Genomic DNA, 23,626 nt, shown 5'->3' on the forward strand with positions numbered 1-23,626 from the left:
TAAAATAGTAAGATAAAAAAACAGTAAACAAATTATTAATAATAATACTAATATTTCTATGTATCTTTGTCCTCAAAATTTATTAATGTTAAAATGTCAAGTAAGTAAATTTTAGAGAAAAAAATGCAGGCTTATGTATTTCATTATCTTAACTCAGTGGGTACATTTCAAGAGTCTTTTATTTCTCTGTCAGTTCGCTACCACAACCTCTATGAAATACATATTATGGGGAAATTAAGAAACTGAAAAGCTGAAATGCTGGAAGCCAGAGAAACAAAAAAACCTTTTATTCTTTAACACTGTCAAAATTTAAGTTTTTTCTCATGTGTAAGAAAGTTTTACCAACTGTTCGTCATTCTCAACGTCAAATTATTTTTAACAACTAAAAAGCAATTTTAGCCTTGATAAGTCTAATTCGAAGAATAAAATATTGTATTGACCTCGTTTTCGTTTTTTCACCTCGTAATCACTCGACGTTTAAAAATCCATTTGGCAATAAAGCGTCCGATTTACACTCAAACTCGGTAAATAAATAACTATAGATGTAAAATAAGTATTAAATTAAAAAACTAGAGTATCTATTGTTTTTCAATTAAATACACGTACTAATAAAAAGATTGACAAAAGTATCTGATTTAAATTAGGAAGGTTAAACACAACTGTAGGATGTTTAAAACTTATTTAGGATACAACAAATCAATTTAGGATTAAAGGAAAAATAAAAAAGGTGTGAAAGATTTACATTTTTCGAATTTTAAGAAAAGCTTTCAATAATGCCGTGTTATGTAAGTTTCCTACAATCCGGTCGCTAACAGTTCTCCACAATTTCTTTACTCGGCAATTTTTTAATGTAGTCAAAATCAAGTGCTGAAAAAAGGGTCGTAATGTCTGAAAAGTAGTTGAAGCACCTCGGCAATACTCAAAATCGTGACTAAATATTTGAGCAAAACTCCAGGAAACACAAAGAGGACAATCCGGCTTTCATTAGCATAAAACCTCAGTCAAATAGCCGATGTGCGCATAAGCCGTATTAAGATGTTCTTATTGCGGTGAACACATTGTCTTCGGTTTCAGGAAGCACTCATCATAATCAGCAAAACGTACAGACGCTCATTTCAGACGCAATATCGCAACACCATCTTCAGCAAATGATTAAACTGAGAGCTGTTCTCTGGACGGATTAATACCGAAACAATGGAGAAATATGCAGATGTATGGACGGGTAAAGCAGACGTCATGTTGACTGTCAGTCATTTCAATCGGCGCGAATCCGAAATATTCCTCAAGGAATTTTAATCGAACGATAAGCAACACGTTCGGGACGAATTTAATGCAGAATTTTTTTTTGTACTCATAACGTTTAGATATGCGGTGTTTTTACTTTACAACAATGGCTAGGGACATTTAATAGGTTGGTATCGCTATCGTTGAGATATAAACGGTTATTTTTTTTTCGATAAGTGACAGTTTTTGTCAAATTTTTGATTGTTTGTCCTGTTACCAACCTAATAGCAAAAAACACTAAATTATAAAAAATATTATTTTTTTGAGAGATTTCTTACAAAAAATATTGTACCTAACTTGTTTGGAAAGCAATTTCCCACTCGCTACGCTCGTGCAGCAAACCAAGTGCTCATGTGGGAAATTGCACTTTCCAAACTCGTTAGGTAAATAACTGTTTTGTACTCATAGCTTTTAGATATCTATTTTCTGGTTATCTCCAGTGTGTGGAAAATAGACTTTTTCGCATTGCGGTGTTTTTTACTTTAGGGACAATTAAAAGTTTGGTATCGCTACCGTTGAGATGGAAACGATATTTTTTTATGAAAAGTGACAGTTTATGTCATTTTGATAATTGTTTGACTTGTTACCAACCCATCAGCAAAAAGAACTAAATTATCCAAAAAAATTTTTTTATTTTTTTTTGAGATATTCGTTACAAAAAATATTGTACGTACCGAGTTTGGAAAGTGCAATTTCCCACTTGCTGCGCTCGTGCAGCAAACCAAGTGCTCATGTGGGAAATTGCACTTTCCAAACTCGTTAGGTAAATAACTGTTTTGTACTCATAGCTTTTAGATAGCTATTTTCCGGTTATTTCCAATGTGTGGAAAATAGACTTTTTCGCATTGCGGTGTTTTTTACTTTAGGGACATTTAAAAGTTTGGTATCGCTACCGTTGAGATGGAAACGATATTTTTTTATGAGAAGTGACAGTTTATGTCAATTTGATAATTGTTTGACTTGTTACCAACCCATCAGCAAAAAGAAGTAAATTATCCAAAAATTTTTTTTATTTTTTTTGAGATATTCGTTACAAAAAATATTGTACGTACCGAGTTTGTAAAGTGCAATTTCCCACTCGCTGCGCTTGTGCAGCAAACCAGGTGCTCATGTGAGAAATTGCAGTTTCCAAACTCGTTAGGTAAATAACTCCTTTGTACTGATAGCTTTTAGATAGCTCTTTTCTGGTTATCTCCAGTGTGTGGAAAATAGACTTTTTCGCACTGCGGTGTTTTTTACTTTAGGGACATTTAAAAGTTTGTTATCGCTACCGTTGAGATGGAAACGATATTTTTTTATGAGAAGTGACAGTTTATGTCATTTTGATAATTGTTTGACTTGTTACCAACCCATCAGCAAAAAGAACTAAATTATCCAAAAAAATTTTTTTATTTTTTTTGAGATATTCGTTACAAAAAATATTGTACGTATCGAGTTTGGAAAGTGCAATTTCCCACTTGCTGCGCTCGTGCAGCAAACCAAGTGCTCATGTGGGAAATTGCAGTTTTCAAACTCGGTAGGTAAATAACTCTTTTGTACTCATAGCTTTTAGATAGCTATTTTCCGGTTATCTCCAGTGTGTGGAAAATAGACTTTTTCGCACTGCGGTGTTTTTTACTTTAGGACATTTAAAAGTTTGGTATCGCTACCGTTGAGATGGAAACGATATTTTTTTATGAGAAGTGACAGTTTATGTCAATTTGATAATTGTTTGACTTGTTACCAACCCATCAGCAAAAAGAACTAAATTATCCAAAAAAATTTTATTTTTTTTAAGATATTCGTTACAAAAAATATTGTACCGAACGAGTTTGGAAAGTGCAATTTCCCACTCGCTGCGTTCGTGCAGCAAACCAAGTGCTCATGTGGGAAATTGCAGTTTCCAAACTCGGTAGGTAAATAACTCTTTTGTACTCATAGCTTTTAGATAGCTATTTTCCGGTTATCTCCAGTGTGTGGAAAATAGACTTTTTTGCACTGCGGTGTTTTTTACTTTAGGGACATTTAAAAGTTTGGTATCGCTACCGTTGAGATGGAAACGATATTTTTTTATGAGAAGTGACAGTTTATGTCAACTTGATAATTGTTTGACTTGTTACCAACCCATCAGCAAAAAGAACTAAATTATCCAAAAAAAATTTTTTTTTGAGATATTCGTTACAAAAAATATTATACCCAACGAGTTTGGAAAGTGCAATTTTCCACATTTGAACTTCATGTAAAGTGCTCATGTGAAAAATTGCACATTCTAAACTCGTTAGGTAAATAACTATTTTGTTTTTCACACAAGTGCTGCATGCAAAAATGGTGGAGGCGCCAGGCAAAATCTTTTATTAATTTTTTCTGTTATTTTCTTCTGGAGCTAAACAATAATTTTTAAAATGCAATTAGTTGTTTTATCGACAATCTGCTGGTCATCGGTCACAAACGCCAATCATTTTTTGATGTATGCGTTGTATCATCTGTCATTAGGCAATTTTGTGTACAATCACGAGCTCTCATAACGCTCTGGGAGTAATTAGTGTCCGAAGCGTCCAACCACTGAATACAAAACGCCCGACTTAAACAGCAATTTTCATTCGAGCAAAGTCTCCGTAATCAGTCTAACATCGCCGCGTGTGTAACGTAATTGCTTCTGGTCTCGTTATGTTTAATTAATTTTTTTACACGTAGAAAAAATTTTGCGGTTCCAGCCGATCAAACGGGCAAGCGTTCAGCCCCTGTTCATGAGAGCAATTTTCACTTTGTGAAGTGGCGATATTTCATACGTCGAACGAAGCGAAACAATGCAGAGTCCTGCTTTTGACATCCCTCCTCTTTTAGGCCGGGGGCACAATGGAGGCGTTACAACTAAAGAGACTTTGCCAAACAGTTGGCCAAAATTTATTAATATAGGAATGGAATTTTTGAGCGCAATTCCAGCACAATGTGAGCTTTGCGGGGAGACACGGATTTTTGGAATAATTAAACGCGCTTTCGGATTTCGCCAAATCATAACGTTTATGCAAATGAAGTTTGTTCGGCGTCTTGATGGGCAAAAAGTCACCCTCTTGCATCGCTTATCTATCATCATTAGTGCTTTTTGTCGAGATGACTGGAACTTTGCGTCTTGTCTCCTAAATTAAGCAATTTTTCGTTTTTTTTTGGCGCTCTTTGAGGTTGATTTAATTAATTGCCAAAATAATTAAAATTATGCAAAGCACGACCGGACAAATGTTTCGGATCGATTCCATGTCAAAACTTTTTAGTTAATTTATCGGCGTTCTAATTCAACCGTTGAAGCTTTTCAATTAGCAATCTGTATGACAGGTCGTTCAAAGAAACATAAACGCTGCTATCGCAGGTGCACACGAACTAAACACCAGTAAACTGCTAAAATTAATGTCGCAATTAAACTCGGGCTTTATACATTTTAATATTTTCTTCTTTATAACTCTAAAAGGAGGGATATTTTCGTCTCAAGTTTATGACGGCCGCAACAACAATAATTGATTGAGGAAAATGAGTTTTTAATTAACTTTCCGCGTTCTTTTCCCTCGGACTTTTTCATAATTACGGTATTAGAGCGAAACTTGGTCCTGTTATTAAATTATCGTCGAATTCGGGTAACGCAAAATAAATTATTCTTTACAATGTCGCATTTGTCGCGCAGTCATAAATAAAATTTAAGTTGTGTATGTGAAATTTTATTTTTTGTACATGGTCGACATCTCGTCATAATTACGCTGTAATTTAGCGCAGCAGTCGTGCGACATTTTTTGCAAAAATCGTGTATTGAATCAGCAAAGTTGGTAAAATGCAAGCGTTTAGGGTGATGGCGCATCTTCCATAATTTATGGCGAGTCGTTATAACACGCCGCACTGTTATAATGATTAATTAAGTGGGTAGAGGCATACAATTAAGGGGCCACAACCGCAAAAAAGCTTCAGGTTTAAGAGGCGAGCTTTACCGGCTGTCACTCGATCTTTCCAGGCGACGAATATTTTCTTTGAAAGGAAGTGTTTGCGTCTTGGAAAGGCGACACCGACTTGCAACCTAAAACCCATGTTAGTGTTTTAAGTAACTTTGGTAAAATGAGCTTTCACAAGACGCTCCAATCGGAAACTTGGGCAAATACAAGTCGCACTCTGCTTCCACCAAAAAATATTACATATCGGCATGACGTATGTACGCCTAGTTACTGGGTTTATGTTATATTGTATATCATCCTTCCTGTAAGAGCGCAAAATAGTAGTTACTGTAAATGGACATACATCATCTGAATAAAAATTGGAGTAGCTCAGAGTTCTTCAGTTCTTGGACCTTTTATTTCTATAGTCTGTTTATTAATGATCTACCCATCGTTAGGCCTGTAGTCTTTTATGCAGACGATACCTCTGTTGCGGTATCAGCAAAATGTAAAATTTTACTTCATCAATGTGTTTTAGAAATTAAGTCCAAATGATGTTATCAAAGCCATTTAATGTTGAACGAAAATAAGACTGATAATCTGATTTTTAAAAGTAAGGATGTTATTGTAACAAGATTTTTAGAACTCCAAGTTTCCAGTTTAAAATTTAATTATCATACAGCAAGACTAAGTTTTGCTTATTATGTTTTAAGTAGACTTAAACCGATTTTATCACGTCAAGCTTTGATAAAAGTGTATTATTTATTGGTTTATTGTAATATCAACTATGAGATAGAGCGGTATATGTCAGCAGGGTTTTTGATAGTCAAAAACCAATTTCTCGACAGAAATATATTTAAGGAGTATGCGATTTTAACAACAGCATTTCTTTATATTTGTTATTTGTATGTATTTCAACATAGTCATTCCATCGAATATTCCACAAGACATGGAGGCGATATTAGAGTCATGCTTCACAAATCTTGTCTGTTCGAAAAGTCATCATCTCACACATGTATGTTAATGAATAATAATCTTCCAGACCGTATGGAAGAGATTACTGTGTTTAATAAATTTTGAGTGAACTGTAAAACAATTTTTAATTAGTAACGTGTTTTACACAGTCAGCGAATTTCTGGAATATTAGTGTGTATGTTTTTATTAGTTCTTTTAATTATCGGCCCAATTATAGTTATTATTTATTATCATATGTAAAATAAAAAAAAATTGTCAGTCGGTTATCATTTGAGTTTTGAAATATTTTACTTCTTGAAATTGAGCAAAATTATGTGCGACAAAAATAAAGTAACTTTTATGAAAATAAATTTTTACTTGACTTTAACAATATGAAAGAATTAACTTATTAATTAATGGGATAACTATTATTGGCTGTGGCAAAAATGTCAAAAAGTGCTAACTCTTTTACAACGATACGGCATAGAAAGAATAAAATTTTGAGTGATATTAATTGAGAGATTTGCCCAAAATCACTGACTTTATCAGTCACTGATTGCTTGTTAGCACAGCTTGTGGTACAAATCCGACGTTTAACCTCTTTCCATGTATTCCATGTAATTGTACCGACCACCGAAGAATTTGGATGTCATTGCCTGAAGCTAATCCTGGACAACGTGAAATGTGTGTTTTGGATCATAATTTGATGAAACCTAAACTGCAAGGGCATTTTCTACTCAGTATAGAGCAACACGTTTTGGAGTAGGTCTTTGTGCACTAATCTTCCTACAGTACCGTCTGTGGAGTGTAAGGGATCTACTCAATTCTACGGAAAACAGTCCCTAAAAAATACACACCCTTGTCTGTCTTTTTTTGTTGGTATAAAGTACTTTGGATTAAATCTGTTGTTAACCGGGCGCTTTACACATCTCATCCAATTAGAATTCAAATTGTATATCAGGTTTCGGTGTTGAATAATATTTTTTCCAGTCTCCAACACTCCATTTTAAATGTCGTCGTGCAAATTCAACTCTGGTACGATGATTACCTTCCGAAACCAATAGTTTCCTGGCTGGACGTCTGCTGTATAGCTTTTCTTCAACAAATCTTTGTTGAACTTCTATTTCAGAGATTTGATTAATTATTCTTGACCAAAACATCTACAGATCTTTTTTAAAAATTCTATTAATTTTTTATACACCTAGAATGTTATTTTTTTTGGGTATTTTTTCTACATGTCCTCATACATTGTAGAGTGAAATTATTTTTGATACACTGTATTTAGACAACATAAACTCTCTAGAAATTTTTTTTTGTATTTCCTACCAGAAAACAGTTCACCACCATGTTTTTTAAAGCTAAACATAATGGTTTGCGTTATTTATTTCTGCAAATAACTTTGCAAATTAACGTAACTACCCATTAAAATATTTTTTTTTTAATTTACTTTAATTGTAAACATTTTTTTACACTAAATGAAAAAGTTGCTTTACTTTTATCGCGCTAATAAGACCCCTGTTTACGTAAATTGTTTTAAACTAATTTAAGTTTATCACAGCAGCCCATCATAAGATTTTGAAATAAAAGATTTCTGGATTCCGTGATTACCAATGGGATTTTAGATTTTCAAATAATTAATTTTATACTAAAAGTTGCTTTACTTTTGTCCGATAGTGTATATGTTCAGTTTGTAGAATATACGAAGTAAGCGCAATAAATTCCTGGCCCAACCAAGAAAACAAGCTCACATAAAAATTTATATTTTATTATTATTCAATATATTAACTTCAACACACTTGGTACATCGCTTATTTGGCAATTCTATCTCCCCATAAAAATGTTCTCTAAAAATTTGTTGGTAAAACAGTAATTATTTACCTCTTTTTCGTCAAGAAAATACCTACCCCGAAAGTCCTTTTTTAATTTTGAGGAGAGAAAACCGCATTCTCTTATGACAAGTTGGACAACCAGCTGTGTGCACAAATGCATTGGGACAGAAAAAAGAAACTTTGCGACCCACCTTGCTCTCACTTTATTCACTCCCAAATGGTCATAGTATATTCGGCAAATCGATTTTAACCCATTTTTTACGGTAGAATAAGAAGGCGAATCTTTACCGTATACGCCATCCAATCTTTGTTTAATTTCATAAAGGCTTAAGACCTTTCAATGTAAATAATTTGATGACCGCTCAGTACCCGATTTTTTCCAAATTTAGCATAATGGAAACCTAACCATTATCTGTAGAGATATTACTGCAAAACTAATTGAAGGTAGAGGGTTGAAATTTGACACAATTGCTAATAAAGAATCACACTTTTTGTAGCAACGTTTTCTTTGTACACCATAAAGTTTTACAACAGATAACTACAGTAAGATGTTTTGACAAGAGTGACCCGAAAATACTTATGATACTGATCGGTTCGTCTGAAAGACTACAGCTACAGCTACAGCCACTACAATAAATCACACAATAAGTTTGCCTGAGTGATTACTGATTAGCCGTGGTTTAAGGTAATTATAATGGTGTACAAAGAAAACGTTACAATACAGTCCATATTTAACATTTGGTCTGAAGTTTTTAGAAATGTACCAAGCCGGGGATTTATGACGCTTACCCCGTATGTTTAAATTTATGTTTTACGGTCGATTAATTACTTGTGATAAATGTCTTGTAAAGTACGAGGTCAACTTCATTATGGTCAAGAGTTTCGAATATGAGCTATAATATCTAATAAAGGTAAAAAACTGCTGGGGCCACTGTTACAACCTCGTCTCCCCATAAAATGACCTCATTGAAAGAAATAACAACGTGATTGAAAAAGAAAAAAAATGCAAAGAAAAGAAAAAACAAACAAAAAAATGAGAAAACAAAGACTAGTGAAAATGGAGATAATATCTGCGTTTCAGACAGTGAACCAGATGATGCCAAAGAATTATTGTCGTTATGTTCTTAAAATATAACTAAATTCTTATTTGTAGTCCATATTTGAGCCAAAATTTCAAATTTGTTTAATGCTCAGTGTTGATAGTTGCTATGGTTTATTGATAAAAATATAAGGTTGTTGCCTTGCTTATCTTAACAAAAAGTTATTTTTTAAATAGTTTTTTATTTTTGACCCAAAAACAAAATGGTAACCTATATTTAGTTACTGACCTCGCTTTACATTCTGCAAACTTCAGAGTTGAGTTTTCCTTGTTTTTTTTATAACAGTGAGAAAAATTGTTTATTACACTAATTACATTGAATTTCTATTTAAATTAAATTTAAATTCCTATTTAAAAACAAGTAAATTTCGTAGCTTGGAATAGATTTGTCCTGTGTAATATCTGTTTTTTTTGTATTCATCTTTTCGTTACACCCTGTCTAAATTCAATAAATACAAGCATAAACTTCATTTTCTCGCAGTCGTGTTCCAGTGACATGCATTTTGTGGGCAAACAGGCCCCTCGTGTCTCCATTTGTTCTAGTTTGCATTGTCATATGTGAGCGTGGGTTTATCATGAAACTCAAGAAGCAAGCAGCGTTAGATTGGAACCTCGTAAGAGCTGGATCCACTAAATTTAAACAACACACATGCTCGTATTTAATGCAGAATTTGTGTAGTGCCAAACATCGAATTACAATGCACGAAGTTAGTTGAACTTGATACAATACTCATTAACATTCTGTTGGTGTTGGTGGTAGTAGAGCGAACATACAGCAGTCACAATACGAATTGTCTTCATCCAGTTTCAAACATGTCAGTAGCAGACAGTGCAAGGCAAGTAAATTCCTGTGTGAAACTTTTCCTAGAAGAAACTTTGTGAGGCAAGCGTTTTTTTTATGAGCAACTGTCTCGTGTGATTGGATAAATCAATGTTGCGGAAAGTATCACAGCTGATAGAAAAATACAAGGAGCGTAAAACGCAGCCTTATCGATGTTAATTCAACCCCATTTTAAGTCGTACCAAGAGCTGTCACCACCAAGTAAAACCAACGACCGAAAATAAATTGCAAACGGCTCGAGAGCATGGAAATATAAAAACTGTATCATTCGAGCTTTCTTACAACTGCCTGTTCGTGACAAGCCGATATTTCCTTTTTAACGGGTCACTGGAGGCACCCGACATGCCACACTAATCGAAAGATGAACATTTTTGCGCTCTTGTTTCAAAACGCAAATATTTAAATGCAAAGAGTCGACGACCGCTTGCCTCGTGATTAATGATAATAACGACAGAAAAGGGGCTGGGCACTGCCCTTTATTGATATTTTTACTCCAGTTAATGACAATAGACGCTGTTTTCTTCGCGATGACTTTCACAATTCTTTCACTAAAACTCGCAGTGTTTTAGTTGTCATCGAGGCAAAAACCAATCGGTTCCAAATGAAATTTGTAGCGAATTAGTGACCACAGCCAATAAAAAGCAATTAAAACGGACACTTCAGCAGAATTTAAAGTAATAAATCATAAAGCGGTCAGCACCAGATAATGGAATGAATACTCCGCAGGACAGTTTATATTTTCCCGGAAAATAATGGCATACGAACGCCGCACAATGAAAATTAATGAAACTCGATTCGGTTCAAGATATGTGACGCTTGGTGTCTTCTAACACAGTCGAGTAATTAGAGAGGAACCCGATCGGCTCGTTAGCACCAATGCTCCGAATTCGGATCCGAATTTGAGGCAGAGAAAACCCGGTCGGATTCAAATCTGGCTCGTTATTCCGTAAAATAAAACGAAAAACCGCATCATTACGCGATTGAATTTCCTGTTGCAAAATCGGCCGAAACTTCGCAGAACTCGTCCTCGGGCTAAAATACGAGACGTAATAAGAGGCGTTTTATTTGTGTGCCGACGAATTTGCAGGTGCTAAAACGTCGAGCACCATCCTTGCGCCCTCGCAAAGGACGAGTATTCAACGAGCATCTCGAGGAACACAATGGGTCTATTGATTGGAGGCCAAAGTACTAACTTCCTCGTTATCTGGGTCTCGGCTCCTTAGTTTATTTAAGAGTGGTAATTGTCATTTGCAATATCTCACAAGCTTCCAACTTGAAGATAATTTACTTTACTCGAGGAATGTGACCTTTGGATCAATCGTTCACTCCAATATTGCTCACAAAGGATGACTTAATGAAAAACTAATTACAACCGAGGCTTAGACGTTTTAATCGATGTTTGTCAATCATAACCATAATTGAGACACAGCGTATGAGAGTCCACCAAACTCGGAAGTAAAGTATTTGCGCGTTCCCATTGTTTTATTTTCGTTTTAGTGGTTTTACGACTGCTTCTGCACAAAACTTCTTATCCAAGTTAACAAAGTTTAAGTACATAAAATATTTTACTAACTTGGGTTTTCTCAGCTTTGTATTAGATTACACTTAAGCGAAACTCCTCTAACACATCAATTGCAAAAATGAACGAAACAAAAATTGCAAAGATTTGTGATTAATGAGGAAGTTTCCAATTTTTCAAAATGTTATTATTTATTTTCAACATAATAATACTCAAATCAAGAAATGAAAAAAAAATATTCGATAGCTTTAAAAATAACAAAAATATGAGCTTTTTTTGACTGCCGGTTTAACTTTGAGCCTGATGACGTCACGCGGCATAAACTGTCCACATGGTAGCGGCGATTTACACACTACTGTCTCTTTCGGCATTGTATTGAAATCTCTGGATAATTTTATTGACTTAAAAGAAATAAATATTGTGAGAAAGTGTTATTTGTGATGATTGAAGTAATTTGTTTAAGTAGATACTGTAAGAAATCACTAATAACTAATAATAATCCATTTTAATAATCAAATTTCGAATTTTTTCAGATTTTTTCTACAATTTCATATAAATAATAAATATTAATTAATGAGAAATATTTATATTAATAAAATATTTACAAGTGTTCAATAATTGTTCTGGTCAGATCGCCTATGTGTGGCAATTGTCACAAAAAACGTATGTCTCTTACAAATGTCTATTACAAAACAATGACAGATGACAGCTGTCAGTGCTGTTAGTGTCAGGCCAAAAATTTACACGTTCAACTGAGCTTGCAGAGTAAATTCTTGAACGTCTGCATACAATTATCATGATTTTCATTGTGATTTTTATCAAAATAAGACAACACTTAAACAGTTGACAGCAAACCATATGAACTTATTACGCAACCTACGTTCATGCTAGAAAGAGAAAACCACAGCAAACCACGACCAGAACCATTACACTTGTTATTTTATTTAAAAAAATAAAAATATTGACTAATGGAAATTTTTATGATTTCTAGAACAAGCGATGCTTGCAAAATGTTTTGTACAAAAAATATGTAAAAAAAAGTGTTCTACAAACGACTTCTTATTAAAGATATCGACTCTTGAATAAACAGAAATACAATTTCTTTATTTGTCAATGCTTTTGAAGATACGTTCGATGAATAAGTAGATGTGGTTTATCATTATAAACCTAGAGTTTTCAAAGGTATGAAATTACGATTTTTTTGTTTTTAAAGATGTAATGTTCTAATTTTTTGATATCAAACTGTTTTATAACGTGAGATTTCTGAACTCTATTTATTTTATCTAGGGCTAATAGTTCATTAAACATTCATAAAAGATATCGGGTGCAATAACTAAATGGAAAAAATTGAGGAACAGCGAAGTAATTTTGGAAACATGTTAATTTTAACCAAATACAGCCCCTCAAAGAATCGAATTTTCCACCAGCTGAGTCAATTGTGCCGCGTGACGTCCCACCTAGCGAGACCAGTAAAGCGCGCGATCTGTCAAATTTCGAAATTTGAGGTCTCATAACTTTTTTATTTTTGCGCATATAAAAAAATAAAAAGTACCATTAGTTTCACAATTATGAAGACTATTAATGGTGTTAATTTAAAAAAAATGGAAACTTCCTCATTGTGGCGATTGCTTGAATGAAGCTTTATGGCCCGAGTCTAGACTGATGTGTTATTCCCCGAATACATAACGACTTCCATCCTGGAATTATCGGAAATCCATTTGAGGATCCGCGAAGTCCCCTCATCTGCTTCAAACCGCCGAAACACTTTTCCCAATCGTTACACTAAATTAAATTTGGAAAAATCGCCTCAAACCCAGATAGCATCCAAAATTTCACCATTAGAGCGATTTAATTATCCGACATGTAAGCACGATAACGCTAATGGTGAGTCGTTAGAGCTTAACGAACAAAGAGATATGATTTCGAAAAAGGTGTATAATTGATGATCCAGCGCAGTCGGTATTGTATTCTTATCTCTCTGCTTTCCACTCAATAACACAATTATGAGACCATTAACACCAAGCGTGCGGATGACACTCTCCGATTACGCCATTCATCCTATCGCCGATAAAAGAATTAGCAACCCTGGCCAAGGCATCAAAACTAGATAGAGATCCCATATCACCCCTCTTAACACAATATTTCAATAAATTCCCAACACCAGTAACAAGCAATTACTCGAACAGCACACATGTGGAACAATCTCCACGTCTTCCATGAATTTCATTTTCCGCACTCTAATTGGGCCGAGCTTTTTTGGTGCACTTCTCATTTTTATGAAAGCACGCAACATCCCGCGGGCCACATCAACTTTAGCTTTTAATTCAGGAAAAAATTATCTGCATTATTACACACAAACGACACTGATATTCATTTGAAGTGTAATATAGATATTTTTATTTGGGGCGTTAATTACATTGTCAATAATAATTCAAATCACAAGTCAGGAAGTTCTTTCGTCAGGCCGTTCCAGCGGATAGACCAACCAGCTCAGACTTCATTCTGTAATGAAGTAAAAAGGGTTCTTGAGTATTTATGTCAACAACTACAAGACTTAACATTAAAGGTAAATTAATATTAACTTATGAATAACTCTTAAGAACCATGTATAGCCAGATCTCTCGCACTGAACTGTACAAATCGTGCAATGGTCAGCCCGCTAAACCCTACTTGGTTAGCCTCCACGCTGACCTGATCTTGCAGCTCCTTCAATACTCAATCGTGTACTAGGGTGGAGTCCACCATCCCTTGATTAGTATTGGATAACCTCCACCAGATTGTGCAATAGGTCAACTTTACAGTCTCCCTAATCCTGGTCTTCGGATGGCAGTCACTACCCTGACTCCATCCGGGACACACCTCATAACATTACAACCAGATCGTGCAATAGATTGGAATCCACCAATCTGACCCTGGCCTAATGATAACTCAACTCTACCAGATTGTGCAATAGGGGTTGGACGTAACCATCCCTAATCCTGGTTTATGACATCTCGTGATCGGAGTTCATGATACATGGCATATTATACATTCTAGTTTTACTATATTACTAATATCGACTACAAATACTCTGTGAGAACCACACTCACCAAATTTACGCCTTCGTTCTGCTTTTGTCAGGATTGAAGTTCGTATAATTTGTTTATTATTATTTTTATATAGTTACGCACAAACTAATGTGATTCACAAACACAAACACATCATTGGTTAATAAATTTAGTATTTAACAAATTATTTTTATTACAGAAGAGTGTTTAGACAGGAGGTTTTGGAACAGAAATAGGTAGAAGTTGATTTGGTCGTGTTGGTGAAATAATTACTTACCTCCGTTAGGTGCGGTACATAAAAGAACAAAGTTCACATCCGGCTAGCTCTATATTTATCTTGGGAATGATCTCCCACGTTCATAAAATATTCAAACGTCTACGGTTTTGAGCGCAAAATAAATATGTCATGTATTTGCGATTGCATCGCAGAAATTAGGTAATCCCATACCAAACGTGTGTAATTCGATACGACGGGAAGTGGTGGAGTGGTGAGATAACGCACGTTTTCAATGAGTTCCGCTTTGATCAAATGACACGACCGCATTTTTACAAGAAGCTCATCAATGTGCCCGCATCGGGAATTAATAAAGTCGCTACTATAACCCCCTTATATTGAAATTTTCGTATTAATACGAGTAATAAGTTTTCGAACAAGCTTCGTGAATACTCAAACATTGTGCTTAAAATCAATTCGCCCCGTGATCAGAATGCATTGCAGGTAACGTCGATATTAAGTTCCGGTGTAATGAAGCTTAATATTACAAGCTGTGACAATGAAAACTACCCGCTTACCCAAAAGCACTCGTTAAGGGTTGGCTTTAAATATTTCTACAGATACATCATGGTATCTACAAACATACATTTATGTTTATTATACATTTATTATACATTTTAACAGTATATTATATTATAAGTGATAGAAATGCATCATTATATGCTAGTGAGAATTTTGACCCACGAGTGCGCTTGTTCACGAGTGGGACACTTCTCACGAGCTTTATAATGGCATTCGATCACGTGTGATATACGACGTTCTATCTTACAGTGCATTGTAAATTAAATCCAAGAAATTCAAGTAAATATCCGATTGTAACATTAGCATAATTCCATGTATCAGTTTTCGTAGTGACCTGTGTTGCTATAGTTATGGAATAAACAGTCTCACTGTTTTCCCTAATTTTCCCCAGATTTACTCACTTGTGAGTAGAACTGACAGCTTTATCTCACTTGTGAGAAAAATTTGATTTCTCTCACCAAAAACAATAGTATAATGTACGTAAAAAAACTGTCCCTGTAAGATAAAAACTATTTTTTATAAATGGCACCCTACTACCGCGATTTTTTCGGTAGAAGATAATGCTTTACAAATTACTGTAAATTTAATTATTTTTGAACCAGTGATTTTTTTAAAATAAATTAATAAAATTGTGTTCTGCGCTCAATATATGACGGTATTCCGAATTTCACCGAAGAGGTTGTATCTATATATCTTTTTACTCTAGTAATTTGATTCGTCAAAATTTTCGTAAATATGAACACCAAGGATACAACCACTTCTGCCAGGTTCGAAAAATCTTCGCATTAAGCTCGGAGCATAACTTCAATAATTTATTTTCAAAAAAAACACTGGTTTAAAATAGTATTATTAAAGTATAAGTGGATATTGAGGTCTTTAAAACACGCGCAAGTGTTTTAAAAATTAATTATTCACGAATACTTTACGTTATTTTTTTATTTGAACACTTTGAATTCATAAATATAATATTAATATTACAAAAATTGGAAATAATGTAATGTGGGTACTCAATTGTGAGTAGAACTGACAGCTTTATCTCTCTTGTGAGAGAAATTTGATTTCGCTCACCGAAAACAATGTTATAAATGTACCTAAAAAACTGCACCTGTAAGGTAATAGCGTCAATTTTATACTTTTTTGTACAACAAAATTATTCCTTTACTGTCTGAGACATTTACGAGCTCTAACAGCTAAATGTTTGAACGAAATCTCCTTTTATTTTTAATTATCAAAATGTTTTTTTTGCAACAACACTTTTTATTCATAAAATAAATAAAATATATAATACTTAAATAAATATATAATACTAAATATATAATATAATACTAATATATAATATAATATATATAATATAATATATATTATATAATATAATATATAATACTAATATATAATACTAAAATAAATAAAATAAATAAATACTTTTTGTTATTTATTGCCCAATTTTCAATCATTCGACCTTCAATTTGATGGAATGCCAAAACAGTTATTGCGTTTTAAATTATTAAAATAACAAAAGGAGTGGAAATTCCAACAAATGTTAAATAATTCATTTGGAATACTCACTCTGGAGGAAATTCTATAGCACAATTTGCCAAAAAAACGGAATATGGCCAATTCTTCAGTGGCACAGATTATTTAAGTATTATTTAGAGAGCAAGGTGCAAAAGTTATTAAAGAAAAAAGTCCTGGAAGATCACGAGTTTGACACAAAGGCTGCTACGACACTTAGTAAAATTTTGTAGAAGTTGCCACAGATTCACTCTAAGAGAAATCACTGCTCTAAGGATTGCAGAAAGATATTTCAATTGTTCATGGGAATGTTGTCGCAGATAGATAAAAAACAGAACTTGGTTTTGTAAGATAAACATTTGTAAGATAAAGCTTTGTTAAAATTTAATTCGTTGTTAAAAGTTAAGAACGCGAATGGACCAATCACATTTGTTCAATTTGGTTACGTAGACTGTTAATCAAGCATTTAATTGTGAATTAAATTAATGACGCTTCTATAAACCGTCGTTAATTTAATTCGCAATTAAATGCGTGATTAACTGATCACGTGACCAAATTGAGTCGATTTAATTGGTCTTTTCGCGTTATTAATTTTTAACATTGAATTAAAATTTAATGACGCTTTCCATAAACCGGCCCTTAGTGATGAATCTTAATTTGATGTATGCGTTAGAGATTCTGGAATTCTCGAAAATGAGTAATAAGAAATAAACAAGTGATCTTTCACAAAGTCTGTCTCAAATGTACGGTTAAATTTGCCAAGAAACAAATGGTATGGATGGGGAAGAGGATACATGTTTGCAAAAGGTTTTGAGCAATTTAAGTTCATAGATGGAACAGTAAATGCTATAATTCTGTAACAGATTCGTTAAAAGTATGCCAGCGGATGTGACCTGACAAAAGAGCCTGCGACAAAATATAGACTGATCCAGAAATACTGAGTCTGTTGGCAACACTGGACTTACATTTTTAAGGATACCAATGAAGTAGGCTTCCAGTTAACAACAATTTAACATTTTTGTGAGGTTGTACGTCAAATAATTGTCAAGAAAAATCGAATTCGGTTGCGATGTTGCAAATTAAGACTAGCGACAAAACACTCCATTAATAAAATAGCTCATTCCAACCACGTTGGACGTTAGTCGCATAAAAATGTATACAATCAATAAAGTGACTAAAAAATTGTTCTAAATTTTAAATGGTGAAAGCAAATTAAAAATAAAAAAATATACAAAAATTAGTTGTTCTTAGTAAGTTAAAATTTCAAACGAATAGAAAATTAGTTGAATGAAAATTCAGTTTTATTACGTAATCAAATAAAACTCAATTTTGCTAATGACGCTTATAAAAATTGTCCTTAATCACTGACAATGTTCGAAAAGTTTGAAACATTTAAAAATTATGAATAACAAAAATACAGTTATTTAAGGCAATTTCGGTAGAGATGGTTCAGCGGGTGAGACCTTCTATTGACATTATTCTGTTATAAGTCAAATTATGCGCCTCATTGTCATACCAGGTAATAGTGCTCATTTCATTAGCAATAGTGATGTGAAAACGCGGTGTGAAAAGACAAACAGAATGAAACATAAATTTTCAAACATGCTTAAAATTTATCGTTAGCTAGATCATGCTTTCTTTTTTGAAAAAAATCTTAAATTGAGTTCTTCTAAATGATTTATAACTGTTTCATTATACTGTGAGGAGTATGTTTAAGTTACGAGGATGACATCCTTCATTTTTTAAACAAAAAAATAGAGGGTCATTTCTCCCACAAGAGGTATGACCTAATTTTATATGGGATATATGGCTAACCATTTGCTCTTTAACACTCTTTATTTAACAAACTGAGAAAAAAGCACATGAGATTTTAAAAGCAAAAGTGAAAAGTGAAAAAAATAAAATGAAAAGTAAGACAGCTTGTAAAAAAAATCATAATCAGAAAAATTTTTATTCAATTTTTGAGACATATGATTCTATTAAAAGTATGGAACATGCTATAAAAGTGAATTGTGCGAGCTGAGAAGAAGAATCTAATCAAACATCAAAAAGGAACGATTGGATTGAGTAAGAGATTGTTGATTCAAATTTCTGAGCTTATGTGATAAATGTGGCAAGGTTTTTTGTAAAAAAAATAATTCCGACTTAAAATCGTTTAAATATCTTTGGGTCATATCACCCATAGTTAGTGGGTCCTCTCACCCTGGCACTATGGTAGAGATGTTTCATCACCAGATTTTTTTGTAATTTTTTTTAAAGAAAAGTTTTTGATAATTATATGTTACTTACCTGTACTCAATAGAACTGTAGTTATATATTTGTTCTAAATAAAAAAATACCTTCTTTGTAGTGTCAAAATTTTTTTTTTTGTAAATTTTCTAAAAAAAAATGGGTTATCTCTTCCTGAATTACCCTAATGTCTTGATTTATTTAAAGTTGGATTCAAATGATGAACAAAAGCCCGTATTACACAAATGATGAACAAAAGCCCGTATTACAAAAGACTTCTTATAGGGCAGGTTATATAAGCACAGTCGATTGAAGTGTCGATTAAAATTTTTCTCAAAACCTCTGTGAACGTTTAGACTTATTTTTTATTTTAGTCCATACTATTACCTTTTTAAATATATGTTTTTTTAACACCCTGTATTTCAGTAGTGTGCTGTTTTGTCGGTTGGCGGGACCTTTTTTCGGTGCGCCGCCAGCGGAAAGTCGAGTCTTCATTAAAGCCTAAGAAGATGTTACAAAAAATTACATTTTTCTACTTTGGTTTCACAAACTGTTCATTATGAAACTGAAAGTAGTTTCACAAAGAAAACTTTTGTGCAACTCTTTCTAGTAAATTGTAGGAGTTGTATTGGCAGTCCTGGGCTGGGTGTGATTAGTCATCACTGTAATTTGGTATGTAATCTGTCAATAGCGTCAAGTCGTTTATTAATAAAATCGGAATAATAGACAAAATTAAGAGGAAATAGTTTGAACAGATTTTGTCAAGTAATTAAACTAAACAAAAACAAACAACAAAAGTAGAAAAAACTATATATTATATTATATTACACTCGTTTTATAAGACTTAATTGTGGCACTCATTCTCCTTCGTCGTGCTCCAAAACCATTCGTGCCACAATAGAACGTTTTAGAAAACTATTATTAGTTTGACGTGTATTTTTATTGCAAAAATATATTCGTCCAAACATTTGGTTGTTACGGCTTGTATAAGGTACCTTGTTTTTAAAAATTACCCCGTGTTTCGATTCGGAAGCATTAAATTGATAACAAGACGGAGGAAGAAAGTTATTTTTTCAGTGAAATTAAAAGGGGTGTTGCTTGTGTTCGGTGACAAGGCGCAAAGCCAATCTCCGCTTTGTTCGGCCTTTAGGAAATCCCTGCCCAAAAGAAGTGATCGTATTTTTTGCTGTTTCGTGCAATACAATTAGTATTCGTCGTGTTTGAGCGCACCGTTTGCGACCGCATCTTATTGATTTTGTCGTTCCGGCGCCTGGTTGTACCAGTACGACGCCGCCACTGGCGATCGGCCAAATCCTGCAAAAACGACGCTACATTACGGTATTTTCAAAGATTAATCCCGCAGCGGCCACGCCGAACTCTTGTACTCGATATAGGAGGCTCGTTAGCTCGAATCGGTCTTTATTAAGGCAAGAAACGGACCTAACGACTGGCATGTTCTTCTTGCGAACAATGAAAATTACTCAGAAAAAAGTTAAGTAAGTCGTTTATCATTTTACGCGGAGCCTTAAGCTCTTGTCAAGGCTCCGAACCTGGAGCAAGAAGATCAGGATCTAATTGTATTGTTTATTTTTTAAAACATTAGGTATTAGCTGGCATTGTTCAAATTTCAGTAACAAAACAGTTGGGGATTTTTGGGGCTTTCCCTTTACTAGAGGGAAATCGCTTGTGGTTTTCTGAACTCTGAGAGTGTTTTAGTGTAAACTTAACTAATTATCCCTCTGTAGTCGAGTCGGTATTAAATAAACTGAACTTCCTTATTAAAAGACTCGTCAATAAACTTCGCCTCACATGACGACTTAGTAAAAGCGGGCGATGTTACGGAGAACAGCTTGCATCAATCACATAAAAAGACTAATAATGCGCCTTAAGTCCCATTCCAAAAGTAATTACATGCTTTAACGGTTACGACGGTCGTTCTTCAGGTGTGACCCTTCACGTTGTAACCGGGGCATTTCACTTGCAATTATTCCAGGTTAGATTAAACGAATTGTCAATAACTAAACTCTGGAAAGTTCTTTTCAAAAAGCTTCTGGTTGTGGAAGTTATGGTGGGCATTGCTTGAAACTCTCCTGGGACTACTTTCCTCGCTTAGCTCTAATGAATATAAATTGCCGAAAAGTCCAGATGTTTGCCAACTTAAGCAATGTTGAGGAAACCAATAAGAAAATGTAAACAAGAAGTTTTAATCATGTTTCGCCTTTCTCTCTGCAACTGACAAGGCACGTCGAAAACATAAAGATGACTTAAAAAGAGCACGAACTTTTCGAAAAGCCCAAAATTAGAATTTGCGCTATGTCTTACACACGTGGCAAGGAGACAACGACTGGATACGTGTTGAGAAAAATTGATTTTTCACTTCAAATAAATTTAATTCGGGAAGAATTATGCGTCCCTAAGGAAGGTTTGCTCTTATTTAAAGCTCACTTTAAATGACTCTTTGGCTGGCTTTTATCATATTTTTTCTAAGTGTACACAAGAATAAAACTGGATTTCACTCATATTAGATAATCCGACTTCTTATATTTTTCTCATTTTTGCAGAATGGGGTCGCAACGCTCCCGCCGCTACAAAATGGTTATATTGCATTTAATTTTCTCCATAAAAGAATATTACTCTGAAATGTCACTTGTAGCTTTCAGACATGTAGGTAAATTTTTGTTATTTTATTTTCTTTCATTCACGTTTATTGTCGACTATTTAAAAACTGTTGAAACGATGGAAAACTTAACGACTTATTTGAATTCTCTAGACGACGTTTTTCAAAGAACAATTAGGTGAAAGTGATGTTTGTTGTGCGTCCAAAACACCTCATTTGTGGCTTAAATTTAATTTTTTGAAATTTTTACAATAGGTAGCTTTCATAATTAAGAAAGGATTTTTAGAAAATGACCCCCTCTTTTTTTAAATAAAAAATCTGTTATTTTTAAAGTTATTTTCTTGAAAATTAGTATTTGGGCTTTCGGGTAAAAAAACAATGACGCGCGTCAGGATTTTTGGAAAGTCAACCCCTAATAGAGGGTTAAATGTGGTGTAAAAATTTAAATATAAGTTCGTCATTTTTAAAGTTATACAGGGTGCTCAAAAACTGGCGCACCAACTCAGTGGTACTTTATTGAAAAGCAAGTGCAGATTACGGGAAAAATGTTGAAAAAATTCCTAAAGTCATATTTTTAAAAATCTGGAGCTACAAACTTATTGTGTTAACTTCTTTAGTTTTCATTATTTTTTTATGTTTTTATGTTTCACACTAAGTAATCGTTCCCGAATACAACGATGAATAATTATTTTTAAATTTACTATCAGACTTTAGCAGTTTCTTTAATTTAAAAAAAATACAATTTACCCAAAAAATCACAATTTGAAGATGTGCCAACACTGAGAATTATTTCCTAGGAAACCGTTTCAAAAATAATTTATTTTTATTGTTGCTCAAATTCTATTGCGATCATGACTGTTAGACAACGTTGCCACATATTATTTATCTAAAATCCGTTATTTATCAATAACTTTAATACAAAGAATTTTTTTACTATTTTTATCTTTATATGTAAGCAGTTTTCTACCACACACCATTGAGTTGGTGCGTCAGTTTTTGAGCACGCTGTATTCTTGAAAATTTGTATTTGGGCTTTCGATTAAAAAAATAAGAAAGCCGTGTTTCACAATTTTCGAAAAATCAACCCCAACTTTTAAATTTTCAGTAATTAAAGTTTGTGTTTGGGCTTTCAGTGAAAAGTGAAGAAACACGTGTTTTAGTTGGAAATACTAACCTCAAGAGGGTTGAACATGGGTTGGAATTTGTATAAAAATCCGTAATTATTAATTTGTTTCCATGCAATTGGCACTTGAGCTTTCGGTTAAAATGAAAAATATTTGGGATCCATCATTTTTGAACTTATATTTATGAAAACTGGTATTTGGACAGTCGGTAAAAAATAAAAAAACACGTGTTTCATAATTTTTTTAAATTCCACCCCCAAAAAGGTTAAATATCAACATCCGTCATTTTTAACTGATATCTATAAAGATTGATATTTGGGCATTTGGAGAAATATAAAGAAACAAGTTTAGTATTTTATTATATTTTAGAAATTCCACTCCCAAAGAGGGTTAAACATAAAAAATCGTAATTTTTGAAGCTATATTCACAAAAAATGGTATTAAAATGGTATTAAAATGGTATTAAAATGGTATTAAAAATGAAAACGACGTGTTTCTGGATTTTGGAAATTTCACTCCCAAGAGGGTTAAATATAAAAATCTGTCATTTTCGAAGTTATTACCAAGAAAATTGGTATTTGAGCATTTGTCTAAAAATAAAAAACGCTCCAACGGGGTTTTATAAAAAATCCTTAATTGTTGATTTTATATGTACATAAAAAAATTCTTTATTGTTGAAGTTATACATACCAATTAATATCTTAGATATTCGGTTAAAAACGAAGAGACATATATTTCAGCATTTTTAGAAATTCCACCCCCAATAAAGTTAAACCCAAAACTCCTTCATTTTTGAAATTATATCCAAGAGAACTGGCAAATGGACTTAAGGCTAAAAATAAAGATGTGTTTCAGAATTTTTGAAAATTACATCTACAAGAGGGT

At 33.5% G+C, this 23,626-nt stretch overlaps 1 protein-coding gene and 1 long non-coding RNA gene across 2 annotated transcripts in view; one reads left to right on the forward strand and one right to left on the reverse strand.

Moving 5' to 3' along the window:
• The window catches only part of Sou (Souji), a 218,301-nt gene that overhangs the window by 188,436 nt on the left and 6,239 nt on the right, over positions 1 to 23,626 (reverse strand). The gene's annotated exons all lie outside the window — the stretch shown is intronic.
• Positions 3,736 to 4,959, forward strand: LOC135265928 (uncharacterized). Its single transcript, XR_010333801.1, has 2 exons — positions 3,736 to 3,909; positions 3,958 to 4,959. It is a non-coding gene; the product is annotated as an uncharacterized LOC135265928 (long non-coding RNA).

The sequence above is a fragment of the Tribolium castaneum genome, chromosome 4, assembly GCF_031307605.1.
Source record: "Tribolium castaneum strain GA2 chromosome 4, icTriCast1.1, whole genome shotgun sequence".
Lineage (NCBI taxonomy): Eukaryota > Metazoa > Arthropoda > Insecta > Coleoptera > Tenebrionidae > Tribolium > Tribolium castaneum.